This window comes from Cyanistes caeruleus, chromosome Z (genome assembly GCF_971803275.1).
Source record: "Cyanistes caeruleus chromosome Z, bCyaCae1.hap1.1, whole genome shotgun sequence".
Taxonomy (NCBI): Eukaryota; Metazoa; Chordata; class Aves; order Passeriformes; family Paridae; genus Cyanistes; species Cyanistes caeruleus.
Window position 1 is genome coordinate 60,980,130 of NC_141732.1, and position 13,378 is coordinate 60,993,507.

Below are 13,378 nucleotides of genomic sequence, written 5' to 3' on the forward strand. Positions count from 1 at the left end.
GATTTAAATCCAGAAAGATTAATCTAGTAGTGATTCTAATACATTATTTATATCCTCCTAAAACAGCTTACTTTTAGAAACCAGATCAATCTGTTGTGCTGTGCTGCAGATGGAAACAGCAGCATATTGTCACAGCAACTACAAAAATGGTGCTCTGCCTTTCATTTTAGTGTTTCCCTCCCTGATGAAGAGAATTGATCATCTAGCAGAATTCTTTCTGTTCAGCAGTTTCTCTAATGCATAAACCCAAAATTCAGTTTTATAATACACCAAAAGCAGTATTCCTCTTTAGTGTAACAAAATTAATATACTCAATTCAGTCTGGATTTTGGACCTACCTCAAAAGAAGGTACTTAACAGTACAAACTGCATCATTATGCAGCCAAGAGGAACTACCAGCTGTGTCCACGGCTACTCTTTAAACAACTTTTTCACCTTTTTTACAACCTTGTCTGTCCTGTAGGAAGTGAGATGGAGCACCAAACCCACTTCATGGGTTTTTCTGGGAAAATGCAAATTATAAAAACCATTTAAAATTGCCCACATGCAATGCTGCCTTTTTCTCTTTGTTATTCTAGAATACTATTTTCCAATATTTTCAATAAAACAAACAAGTAGTTCTCTAAACTACATATTTGATATGCATCAGAGTAGAGGAATAAAAGCAAATTAATCTGACTGAAGGACAGCAGGTCCTATGCAGGAGGACACGTTGATTCTGGTTGTGCCAGTGCTGACTGGTCTGCTGCAGTGGGGCTTGGTTTCTACAGATTTTTGCCTTATGACTTGTATCTGTCCCTATTACAAAGCTCCTGTACAGCATTTCACATTTAGGAGTCTCCTGTGTATACCTAATTTCCTAAAATCTCCTAAATACTAGCAGTTATCAGAATAAAACTTACTAAATCATAAATTTTAGCTGGAATGAAAAAAGAAATCAGAAAACATTGAGGAAACACACAAAAAAGGAGTATTGTAAATTTGTTTCCATACAGATAATCAGCTCACAGTTTTTAGCTTTTTCTAGAAGAATGACTGGCACACTGTTTTTACCTTCTCCCAAGAATCATAAGTGTAATGTTTCATGCTATTCATACATGTATGTTTGTTATTTCTTTTAAACAAAAATTTTGCTACACCCAATTGGAACACAGTCAGAATGCTCCAGAGCCATCTATTCTTTCCAGTTCAGGAAGCGCACCCAATGTAACACTCCACACTGCCTAGTTTCTTTCACTATTTAATGTATTTTAGTTCCCTAATCATATGTGACCTTTTTGATGTTTTAATGAATGTTCTTTGCTCTGTTTATTATTAATTAAATAGTTCCTGTGACTTATTTTCTTAATCTCTAAATTGCTTGGCTTGAAAACTAGTATGACAAGAAAAACAGTGGGATAAGCAGACAGATGGAGTTTTGTTTTTGTAGTAAAGAGCATTTCAGAGTTGCACTGTAATTCTAGCTCTCCTTTTCCTGAGACATGTTTTAATCTGAAAATGGAAACTGAGATATTTTAGATTACATCTTTTTTTGATTTTCTAATTTAACTTTCTAAAAATCCCTGAAATTCTTGTTTCTTATACATTTTTGTATGTTTGTGTATTTGTTTTTGTTTGGTAGGGTTTCTTTTGGTTAGTAAGTTCTCAGTTTTCTATAAATCTTTTACTGAAACATGAATTAAATTTTTTGCTTTCGTGGAAGAAAGTGAGAATCATCTTTCTTCACCAGTTGCTTCCTCTCAGTTTCCCTTAGGTAAAACCCCATATTAGTTCCCAAGCTGCTAGCTAATTATTTTCAATTTGCTTCAGGATCTGTATTAGCAGTTCACTTTAGCAAAAGGTCTAAATCCAAAGCAAAACTCAAAACAGCTTTTAAAACCTATTGAACAAAATACAAATGAAAGAAACAATGCCATTACATTTGGGAGAAGTATCAAATTATTTATTTAGTTGAGTGTTCACAATGTCAAATAATTATTTGATTGTACATAGTTATACTAATCATACAAGATTGATTAGTTTAAGTAGAGCCATCTCTCCTAACAGTGTAGACAGAAGAAAACGAGATATACCAAGTATGAAAATGAGCTCTCCTCAACTTTTTGACCTACAAATATTAAAATTTGATTAACCTTTTGTCAAAGTTTTGGATTTTTTAAATAAAAACTACAGGGATAGGGCCTTGTCTGTCTAGTGAGTAAGTTTGTTCAGACTGGTAGCATTTTCAAAAAGGTAAGATCATTAACAAATCAGGACATTTAATTTCTTCATTTTCAATATGTCCATATGTTTTCTTGCTCATACTCCAAACTCCAGCCTTTAGAAACAATACATCTGTCGTGGTTTTAAACAAGTAACTAAAAAACTACTTATTTTTTGTTGTGAGATATGGATTAAAACAAGAGCAAAACAGGCTTAAGACTTAAAAGGAATAAAGACAGTTTATTAACAAACTACAAGAATGAGAATACCAGAATAAACCTTCAGAAAACCCCCTTATCTTCTACATCTTAATTATTTCTCTGTACACATGACAACATAGAGACAAATAACTTTAGGATTCTGGTGGTTAAAAACAGTCTTAATTCTTGCTACAGTCTTTCATCAGTCTTTGTAGAGAACCAGAAGTCTCTTTCTGTTAGCTTACGGAGTTTCTCACTAGAAAACTATTTTTCATCATAGTTTTCTATTTCTCTAATGCCAGCTGCCCGGAAATCTGTCATTAGATCTTCTCCTCCCATTTCACATCTCCGAGGTGTGTATGGGTCACAGAGTTTAGGAATCTTATTTTTAAGGGTAAGTTATTCAAAGGCAGAAGTCTTCTTCATTTGTCTCTGTGAGCCTTCCTGGAAAACAGTTTTCTCTTTGCCCCAAAAAGCTTCAAAATCTTCACTCAACTCAACTCCAGCAACTCACAGTATCACAAGTACTCTCTCTCTCTTTTGCTCAAAAGTTACACTTTGAATATCTCATTCCTCCTAATACTCTTATCATGAATTAAAGGAGTCTTTTATACTATTATTGTCCATCTCCATAGCTTTAACAGAAAGATATTTCAGCTGTAAAGCATCTCCTTATTCTCTCTTTCTTATTTAAACTTAACTCTTTTCTTCACTGTTTTTGGTGGTTCTATGATGTCTCCTCTATGTTGATTGTCTCTCTCTCTGTCTTTCTGAGAAAAGGAGTAATCTGTATGCCTATCCAGGTAGTAAAAGAATTAAAAGCTTTAAGAAAACTGCAAGAGTTCATGGTGTTAAGTTTCAGTCTAGCAACAAAAACTGAAAACCAAGCTCGGCTGGCCAGCGCTGCTTCTCTTCTCCCTCCCCCCCCCTCCACCCCGCGGCCTTGTAGGCCTGGAGAGGGGGGAAGGAGGCTGAGACAGAGCCTGCTACCTTGTCCGAAGCCGGAAACCAAAGAGAACAAGAGAATTTTGTCTGTACTTCTTAAGGGGGTGTTTACAAGTTGAATTCACTTTTTAATGGTCAGATCTGCTGTCAATTCTTGAAAATGACCGATAATTGGTCAGGAGGGAAAAACTCCCATCAGCCACCAGCAGCTTCAACTTCCCCTCCCTCCAGGCTGTCTTAAAGGTAAAGCTACCCCATGACAACATCCTATCTCCTAACGCTCAAATGAAAGGTAAAATAACTTTAAATAGAAATTTGGTTACAAATTACTAATAAAGGGAACTGACAAATTTCTAGCTTTCTCACATTTGCTCCAGAAAGCAAATTAAAAGAGAAATAAACCCCCCCATAATTCTAAATTGTAGTAAATGTGAAACATGTTTAGCTAAATAATCTATAAAGGAAATCATTCCCATCTGATGTGTAATCATTATAATTTAGTATAAATTATAATAAAACATTACTGGATCATGTGATATCAGAAAAAGCAGTGTTTCAAATAAAATCTTGGCAACAGCTAGCTTTAAAAAATGATGTCTTTACAGCTTTACAGACGTAAAGGTGCTACATCATGGCATAGGAAACTTTTGTTTTATCTAACTTTTTGGTATAAACTTGTTTTTTTGATGTTCTTATGCCCGAAAGACTGACAGTTTCTTCAGAAGTAACAGTAGGTGCTATCTTTTGTTACTTCTGAATTATTTCCTTAATTCTGAAATGCTGTTACCATACAATATCTCTTCATATTTTGCAGTACTATATATAAAAATCCCTTTCATTAATTTGTTACTTTAACTTTGCAATCACCTACTAGAATCACTGATTGCTTATCAACTGCAGAAACTGTTTATATGAAATCTGATCTGTTCTATTAGCATGATGTCTTTTGGATGTGTACAATGACTTTTTCTCAGTGACTGCCTGCATAATGAAAGAAATGGAAAGAAAAAAATTATTTTTGGATAGCATTATTTTCTCCCAGAAGCAGGCATAATGAAAAAGAAATGCTTTGGAGTTGAATACTACTAAAGTTAATGGGAGGTTGTGGATTAAAAACATTCATAGACACGTTGACTGCTACAAAGCATAAAGAAATGACTGTGGTTTCCTCATCCCTGGAAGTGTTCAAGGCCAGGCAGGATGCAATTTGAGCAACATGGGCTACTGGAAGGAAGATAGAGGGGTACAGATGTGAAAATGAGATTATCCTTAAGATCCCTTCCAGTACAAACCATCCTATAATTCTGATACTGTAAAATAGCAGATATCTTTAATTCTCCCAGGTTTTAGGAATTTTTTTTTTTCTTTAAAAAAAAAGTAAATTTCAAGAATCCTCAAATCTACATAAAAACCACATTTAATTTACTTCAGTTAGATGTATTCACAGAATTTAATACCCTGAAAACTAATCAGAAATACAAACCTACTCAAACTCTTAGTCACTGAGAATGAGTCAGTAACAATTCACAGAAAGGAAGAACTAGGAGCACAAAATTCAGGGGTTTTTTTTTTTGTAAAATTATACCTTAAATTCTCTCCTTACTGTGTATTTGACGTTGTTCTTCTGGTTACATACAGAAAAACTCGTAATATGAAAGCACTCTTGTATTATTGTTCCTACCATTGTTGAACTTTGATTTTCATCTACCACAAAGCATCTTATGTAACTGCAATTTAGTGTGCTCTTCACTCTATCTATGTAATAAGAATCCCTGCTGAAATCATAGGATTCACCTAACTGCACAATACTGCAACCTACCTCTGTGAACAGGTCATTGTCTTTCTCAGCTGAGAGACTGCAAATTTCATAAATTCTTATGATCTAAGCTGTCTGTGAGCTTCTAGAGAAACTAAAATAATAGTTGCTAAACCTTACAGTTTATAAAATGAAAAAAAGCATACATCTATGGTTCTAGGCTGATCATCAGTATTTTCTTGGAATAGCAATCAATATAGCCTTGGAACAGCGGCAAAGTTTCTGTGGTTATCTGTTGAAAAAACACACTTTTTTTTTTCCCCCCCCAAGACAGTCAGCAATAAGTTATGCAATTAATCTCAGTGGGCTGTTTCTTTCTTTTGTTGCTTTCATTCAGCAAGACACAATCCCTGTGAGGATGGATCAGGATCTTATTTGTGGCATGGGCCATTACCCCAGCAACTGATCCTTTGGTTGTAGCACTTATGAGTACATGACGACTTAAGGCAGAGGTGGCTGCATTTGGAGACTTTCAGAAAAACTACACATTACCAAGAATGCAGGAAAGGCATAAATATATCAGTGAACATTATTGCCTCTTCTTAGCATACTAACCACCAATGCTGGCCTGGCACAGCAAGAAGCTGATTATTCCCTCCTTCTTTTGCAAGATGTGCATATATTGCATAAAAGCTCATGGAATTTCACTCTGCTGAAATCATTCGATACTATCTATATATGCAAAAAGCATTTTATAGACAATAACTTACTGTCATAATAACATTTACTTCATTTAAATGAACAAATAAATTCACAGCACAGCCAGCTATTTTGGCCTTTATTAGAGCTACCGACTGTGCAGCTACACTATATTCTAGTCTAAATAATCTAGCTTCAAGATGATCATAAAATATGTTGAAGTACATACAGATAATCTCAGACAATCCTGATATAATGTTTTTATCCAGTAGCATCCTGAGCAATTTTCCCTCCTTCCCAACACAAGTGCCAAGTTGTTTACAACACAACCCATAACAAAATGCATGCAAAGGTTCTTCCTGAAAATTTGCTAAACTATCTATTCCACTTGTTATTGTTAACACCAAATAGTATATAAGACATATCAAACAAGAGGTTAGGTCAGAAAATACCCTCAAAAGCTGTAATCACAAATAATGGCATAAAAAGACTGCAGCTAAAAGTAATTAAAACTCTAAAATGTTGACATTTAAATGCTTGCAACAGGAGATTCAAGTGCACCTCAGAAAACAGTAGCTTTTATATTCTATTTTACTCAGATACAGTTTCCACAGAAATCACAACAGTAGTCTTACAAAGGTATGTCATGCATTTGGGCATGAATGCATCATTCTTAATACCTTCTTAATCCAATTATGATCAGTGACAGAATGAATGTGCTAATAACAAAGGTCACCATGTAGCAACAAGTTACAACCAGAGCTAAAGCAAAGAGAAACTTTGGCTCAGCAGCAATGCATGCCCGAAATTTCTCCCTCCTTTTATCAAAAAGTTAAAAAAGACAGTGCTTCATGTACCCACACAGCCCTGAAACGCTGCATTGCTGCTATAGGAACAACCACTGGCTCAGCACTGAACTTGAAAGGCATCAAGGCTGAGGCTAGCCATGCTTGCTATGACTGATTCCCCTTGCCTTGCTTGCTGCTTGGCTTTACTTTGTTCAGCTGTGACAGCAATCTCTCTAATTAACCAGATGTCTGCAGCTAATCTGTTATACTTATCTTTCTGTGGTACAACAACTAACAGTAGTTATTCCATGTATAAAGCGATAGTTGCATTGGTAATATAATGATGTAGGGTAAAGAAATGCAGAGCTGCTAACAATAGCAGAGGTCCTGAGAAATGGAGACCTAAGACATGATTTGGAGAAGTACATGCATGGGATCACACTGGGGTTGGCACTGCAGACTAAAACAGTTATGAGAAATTTCTCAGAGGTCTGTTAAAGAAATGCAGGTTTGGCACTGCACAGAATTGGTTTTAAACATAACAAACAGAATACAGTAAATGTATCTTACATGCATAAAAAGCACCACATAAGGTACTTTGGATGTGGCATGAAGCTGAAGCTCAGTGAAGAGAGAGTGAAGGTACAAAAGTGTGTAACCAAACACGCAAAACTGACCACAAATGCATTCTGGGGTAAATAAAAAGAAACCATCAACATTAACTTAATTTTACACTCAGTGAAAGAATTTAAACATAAGAGCTTCCCCTTTTGCCCTGTATATCCTCTTTCCTTATTTTAAGTAACTTCTCCAGGACTTCATATTTCCCTAACAAAGGTCTTAATTGAAACTTTGTAAGTAGTGCTTGCCTACTCTAGCTGTGGTTTCATTTCACTTCATTCTCATCCTGCTTTGCTTTGGTGCCAACTCTAAATAATGTTTTTAGCCCCCCCCAGCAGCCAGCTGAGAGATCCATAAGCAACCTGAGAATAAATCTTGTTATGAGTATCATCACGGAAAGAGTGAATGAAATCCGAGTACATAAATGCACAACAAAACACATGAAGGATTTACAATTTCAATAAAAACAAGACCATGCAAGAAAAAGAACTGTAAACCAATGTGTTCATGAAAAAGAGGTTTGTATGACGAAGCTAACTTTGGTCACAAGTTAAACCTTGAAAGCCTAGCACTTTCACTATAAGACTGGCAGCTGCTAGAAGGTTATGAACTCGAAAACTCAAGGCTGTGGTGCCAGCAAGATAACAGCACCTGACAGTGTGGATAAACAACACTGTATCTCACCCACTTGTTTATCCAGAGTTCAGATTATCATTGGGAGCATGAAGAGCAAACTGACTTCTTGGAAACTGACCACTAGACATCTTTTCCAGATAAAACACTGCTGTTTTCAAAAAGATATAAAAGAACCAGTGAAATGCAATTAAGAAATGAAGCAAAACTGCCAGTATTCTTCCCTACAAATCAGGATCCTTTCCAAGAGGATACTTCAGTATTGAAGCTGGCTACATTTTACTCTATATAAAATGATAGTGAGAAAAATGCAATATAGCTGGAGATGTCACAAATGGTATTTTTCTGAGATCTTCCAGAAAACTAATACAAGCTTCCTCATTAGTGAACAATGTAAACATACAAGATACACACAAATGGAATTTATAAAATAAATACTTCATCTGCTTAACTACAGCAACCATAAGAAGAATCATTACTAATACTGGCAACTCCTAGACTTAAGCAGCTATTATCACACCCTAACAATTTACATAATTAACACATGCTAACAATATAATCATACCCTAACAGAAGCCTAGAAGTCCCCCATGAACACAGATATGCACACAAAAAATGCAAGCAGCCCCTGCACAGGAATGAAAGAGCTGTCCTTTGCTGAACAGAGGAAGCTGGGTCCCTCTACTGTTAGCTAGCTAGTTCAGACCTGCACCTACACCTCAGAACCTGCATCATGCAAGCCTCTGGAGGAAGCACAGGTCAGGAGCTCACAGAATTGCTCTTATTTACAATTTAGGTTTTATATACTTCAATTTAATAACAGTGCATTCTGCCATCACACAATGTTAATGGCTGAATCTGGCTTTTCTGCAAGACAGAAGAAAACCTTTGACAGATATTTATCACGTTACAAAACAATATTGGTAAAGCAGCCCTTGGATTTACAAAGAAATTTCAAAGTCTGAACAGGTTTGTTATCTCAGACTGCTTCTTTAGAAAAGCTTTAATTAAAGATAAAAGTGATATACTCAGTACTTTTGAGACACCTTTGAAAATAGTTACTCATATCAGGGTCCGCTGCACTGAAGCAATTCTTAAAAGTGTACTTAAATATACTTCTCACTGCCATTCCTTAAAACTCCTTCACTCAATCCAGCCAAAAAATCTCCCAGAGATTTATGTTTTGGTTTTTTTGTTGTTGTTTGTGAAGTTTTACTGATTGCTTAAGCATATATGGTATGTTAGAAATCATGGTTACAAAGCACCACAGATCAGCTTTCTATTGGAAGCACCAGGGTGACAAAAATCCGCATTTTTACGAGGATTGTTAGAATACCAAATAAAAGGAATGAAAAGTAAAACTTGCAAAAAAAAAAAATAAAATAGAAGGATACCAGACTGACATGAAAGGCAAGCAGCCATGAAATGGAGTGCATGGCAGAGGACCATTCCCATTTACATGTCAGGCTGAACGCAGGATGTGACCTTCTAGACTAACATTCTCCTGGAAAGATACCTCAGCACTGGGAAACACAGCTGTACTAGACACATGTGCATCTTGACACAGTCTAAGAAGCAGACCCATTTAAATATTCCATGCCATGCTTGCAAACTCTCACCAAGGAAAAAATAATCAATCCAAAAATAAGTATCTTCTTCTGAAAGCTGCTACCTGAAACCAACCACTTAGTTTACACACTAATTTTGAATTTTTTGTATTTTGTAAACTGTATGATTACTGATGAAAACTAACAGATTTATAAACTGTTTATAATTTTCTATATAGTATTGTAAGAGACTTAAAGATCAAAATTGCCTCAAAGACAGTTAAGCTCACCAAAGGATTTTGCTCATTATAGCAAACCATACCAAAAGGCAACTGCTCCTTGGTGACTGCCCTGGCTCCCTGTTGGATATGCCTTTGTGAATTCCAGGAAATCTGCACAGTAAATGAAGCCACACAGCAAGAACTAGAGATAAGAGAAAGGTGGTAATTTTGTCCAATAATCTCAGACTATGAAGAGGTAGACAAGCTGGGGAAGCACTGATAATGAATACAAAGAATCCAGAAGGAGAGCCAACTCAGCAACTGTGCTGAAAATCAGCTCTGACTGGGTCCAGCTCTGAAGAGGGATGCCATGGCCCACTGACTCAAAAGAAGAGGAAGACTGAGCATGGGACTAATCAGCATTGGAAACAAGCAAATCATTTAACCAAGAGAACAGGAGAACTGTGCACCCAATGAGCATTGATTCCTTTGTTTGCAACTAAAGTGTACTAAAGGGGAGAAGTTTTGAGTGACCTTTGACCCCCACTACTGAGAAGACCAGAAGAGGACCAATGGGGTGACATCTAGAACCACAGCTGGTGATACCTTTTTACTTAATCTGCCTCTCTCAGTCTTTTTCACTCCCCTCCTCTCCTTTTCTCTTTCTTCGTATCTCTCCCATTTACTGTTAAATGAAATTCATACTGTTGCCTTCAGCATATGGTCTTGTTTGCACCTTAATTTGGGTAGAGGTGTCTCTCAAATAATGGGATGTTAACATTATTTTATCATAGTTGGCACTGATCTGAATGGTCTTTGACAATAGCACAGTTCCCTCTAGGGGGGTTGTGTTGTTCCTTCCCTGGGAACTCTTAGAAACTTTGCCACAGCTTTCCTCTAAGGAAGTTTATGTGTTTTCTCTTGTGAGAACTTTAGAAAAAAAAATGGCTGTCCAGGGTGGCCAGTGCAAAAAAAGTATTTTGTTATCTTTCCTTGAAAAATTTTTTAGTTTCCCTTCTACCCCACAGATGGGTTGACACAAGAAAATTGAGCTATTGGTTCCTCATAATGAACTATTGGTTATTCAAAAATCTGAAGATGAAATACCCTGTGAAATAAATATCCCTACAAGATTTGGTGAAAGAATTGTTAAGTTAAATAGGGAAAACGAAAAAAGAATACAAGTAGATGCACTGCTAGCTGTCAAGCATGATGATGCCCAAGAGCTTTGGAATGTGCATAAGAGGGAGAATCTTAGGAGAAAAACTGCAGGATACATAACCTCTAACATTCTCTGAAACATGATCTTGTAAATTGACATTTTTTGTTTAATGGAGGAGTTGGGAGATAGTGCATGAGTCTGCTGTTCTGCTAAAGAGCAAAACATACCGTTTGCATTGGCATCTGATAACATGCTGATGCTTAATTAAAATTGAAACCACAAATGATTGCCAGGATCAGCAAACAGCTACTGAAATGGTGCCTTATACAACTACTAAGATATCAAAGTCTGGCCATAAATCAGGCAAGATTGAAATCCATTAATATTAATGCATTGGGATACTGAAAATCTGGGTGTGCTTCCAGGATGGCAAAGAGGTAAAATCGTTGGAGTAAATTGAGCCAGTGTTATCTGCCAAACTGTTAAGGTTAATTCATGGCCCCTGGGTAAGAAGCTGAAGTCTGCTAACCTTAACCCTTAAAGAAATCTAGGTTAAGCAATTAAAGCACTCCGTAATTCATAAGTAGTGACACATGTCAAATTTTTACAAGCAGTCTCATTCCCTCCAGACATTACATTAAATGGAGGAAATCCCTGTGAAAAGATGAGGGAAGCAACAAGAGGAGTGCACCAAATGCTTCATGAAACAGAAGTTTAAACTCTCTAAGATGTAACCTACCAGGGAAATTTGTGTGGCTTTCTTTCTCTAGGAGTGTCAGCATACTCTGACGGGACTGAAGATCTAAAGAACCAGCTCAGAGTGGATGAACCAGTAGATTTACATAAGAAAGCTCACAGTAGTCAGCTAAGAGGATATGATAATGACTTTTCCTTTAGGGCCTTTAACCTTTGTTGTAGATACAGGACGTTTGAATCAACACTAGATGGATTTTCCATCCTCTAATAATCTGTCCGTAGTAGGCTGAATTTTCACTTTTCTTTTTATAGGAACCCGCCAACATATAAGATCCAGCTGCATGGAACCGATAAAACTTTTAAGTGCCATCATAATTGCTTGTATTATCACCTTATTAATGTTTGTGATTTGTTTGTGTTTTCATTGCAAGTGAACTAGTTGGGAGACCATATATTAGTCAAACCATTTTATGTGTTGTTAGTTTGATTTTTTGCCAAGTTTATTTTGTCTTTTATTGGGGAAAAAATTGTGTGGGAAGAGTTTTAACTTTTGTCTCATGAATGTGTAATTTTGTCTAAATTAAATTTAGCCTGAGAGTTGGCATAAGAATTTATGCATATCTGGAATCATACAAATATGTATTAATCAGTTCTGCCTCAGAAGGCTTAGATTTATGATGATTTGGCTAAATTTTTCAGAGTTATTAATGAGTGAGCTGAATAATCCTAATGAAACAAAAGAAAATGTTCCATGGGAAATGGGTGATAATTTCCTTTCTAGACCAGAAGGACAAACAGCCATGGACCGCAAAAGGGACATGGGTAAAATGTGTTATTGTTTATGCTGTTTTTGTCTTTTCTTGTACTGCACACTATTTCTATTACCCCCACGGACAGCCCACGAACTAAGGAAAGGTCCCTGGCATACAGCATTTGAGCCACAGGGTGGTGTAAGGAGAGCCAGCTCAGCAACTGTGCTGAAAATCAGCTCTGACTGGGTCCAGCTCTGAAGAGGGATGCCATGGCCCGCTGACTCAAAAGAAGAGGAAGACTGAGCATGGGACTAATCAGCATTGGAAACAAGCAAATCATTTAACCAAGAGAACAGGAGAACTGTGCACCCAATGAGCATTGATTCCTTTGTTTGCAACTGAAGTGTACTAAAGGGGAGAAGTTTTGAGTGACCTTTGACCCCCACTACTGAGAAGACCAGAAGAGGACCAATGGGGTGACATCTAGAACCACAGCTGGTGATACCTTTTTACTTAATCTGCCTCTCTCAGTCTTTTTCACTCCCCTCCTCTCCTTTTCTCTTTCTTTGTATCTCTCTCTACCTCCCATTTACTGTTAAATGAAATTCATACTATTGCCTTCAGCATATGGTCTTGTTTGCACCTTAATTTGCATAGAGGCATCTCGACAATAATTGGATCTTGACTATGTAACTAATGTAAACTAAATGTAACTAAAAAAAATGTAAGAATTGGTTAAGCAGGTTGTAACAAGAAAGAAGTCTGAAAGCATCTTTCTTAGCTATTAGAAGTTCAGAAAATCTGTACAATGGTTTATTCTTGCAAGTAACATCTAAAGATTATAGTGTCTGGAGAGACTCTAAGCGACATGATGGTGAAAATGCTCATATACATTGTGCTTGTACATCATCATTTCACTTACCAAAACAATGGATCTGGAATTTTTAAAGCCATTTTAGGGATCTAGACATCTAAGAATTTTTATAGACTTATTAGAAAACAAGTATTTTATATGAAGACATCCAGACTCTTAGCTTTAGAGACGTATTTTACAAGAAGAAGTTTTCAAAAGGTCCCGATACCAGTTTAAGTCTTAAAGCAAAACATAAACCCTTCCTAAAGAAGAAAGAATATATGCATACTATACTGAGAAGAC

At 36.4% G+C, this 13,378-nt stretch overlaps 1 protein-coding gene across 8 annotated transcripts in view; it reads right to left on the bottom strand.

The window, feature by feature from the left end:
• RNF180 (ring finger protein 180) overlaps positions 1-13,378 on the bottom strand; it is a 79,561-nt gene that overhangs the window by 49,141 nt on the left and 17,042 nt on the right. The window lies entirely within an intron of this gene.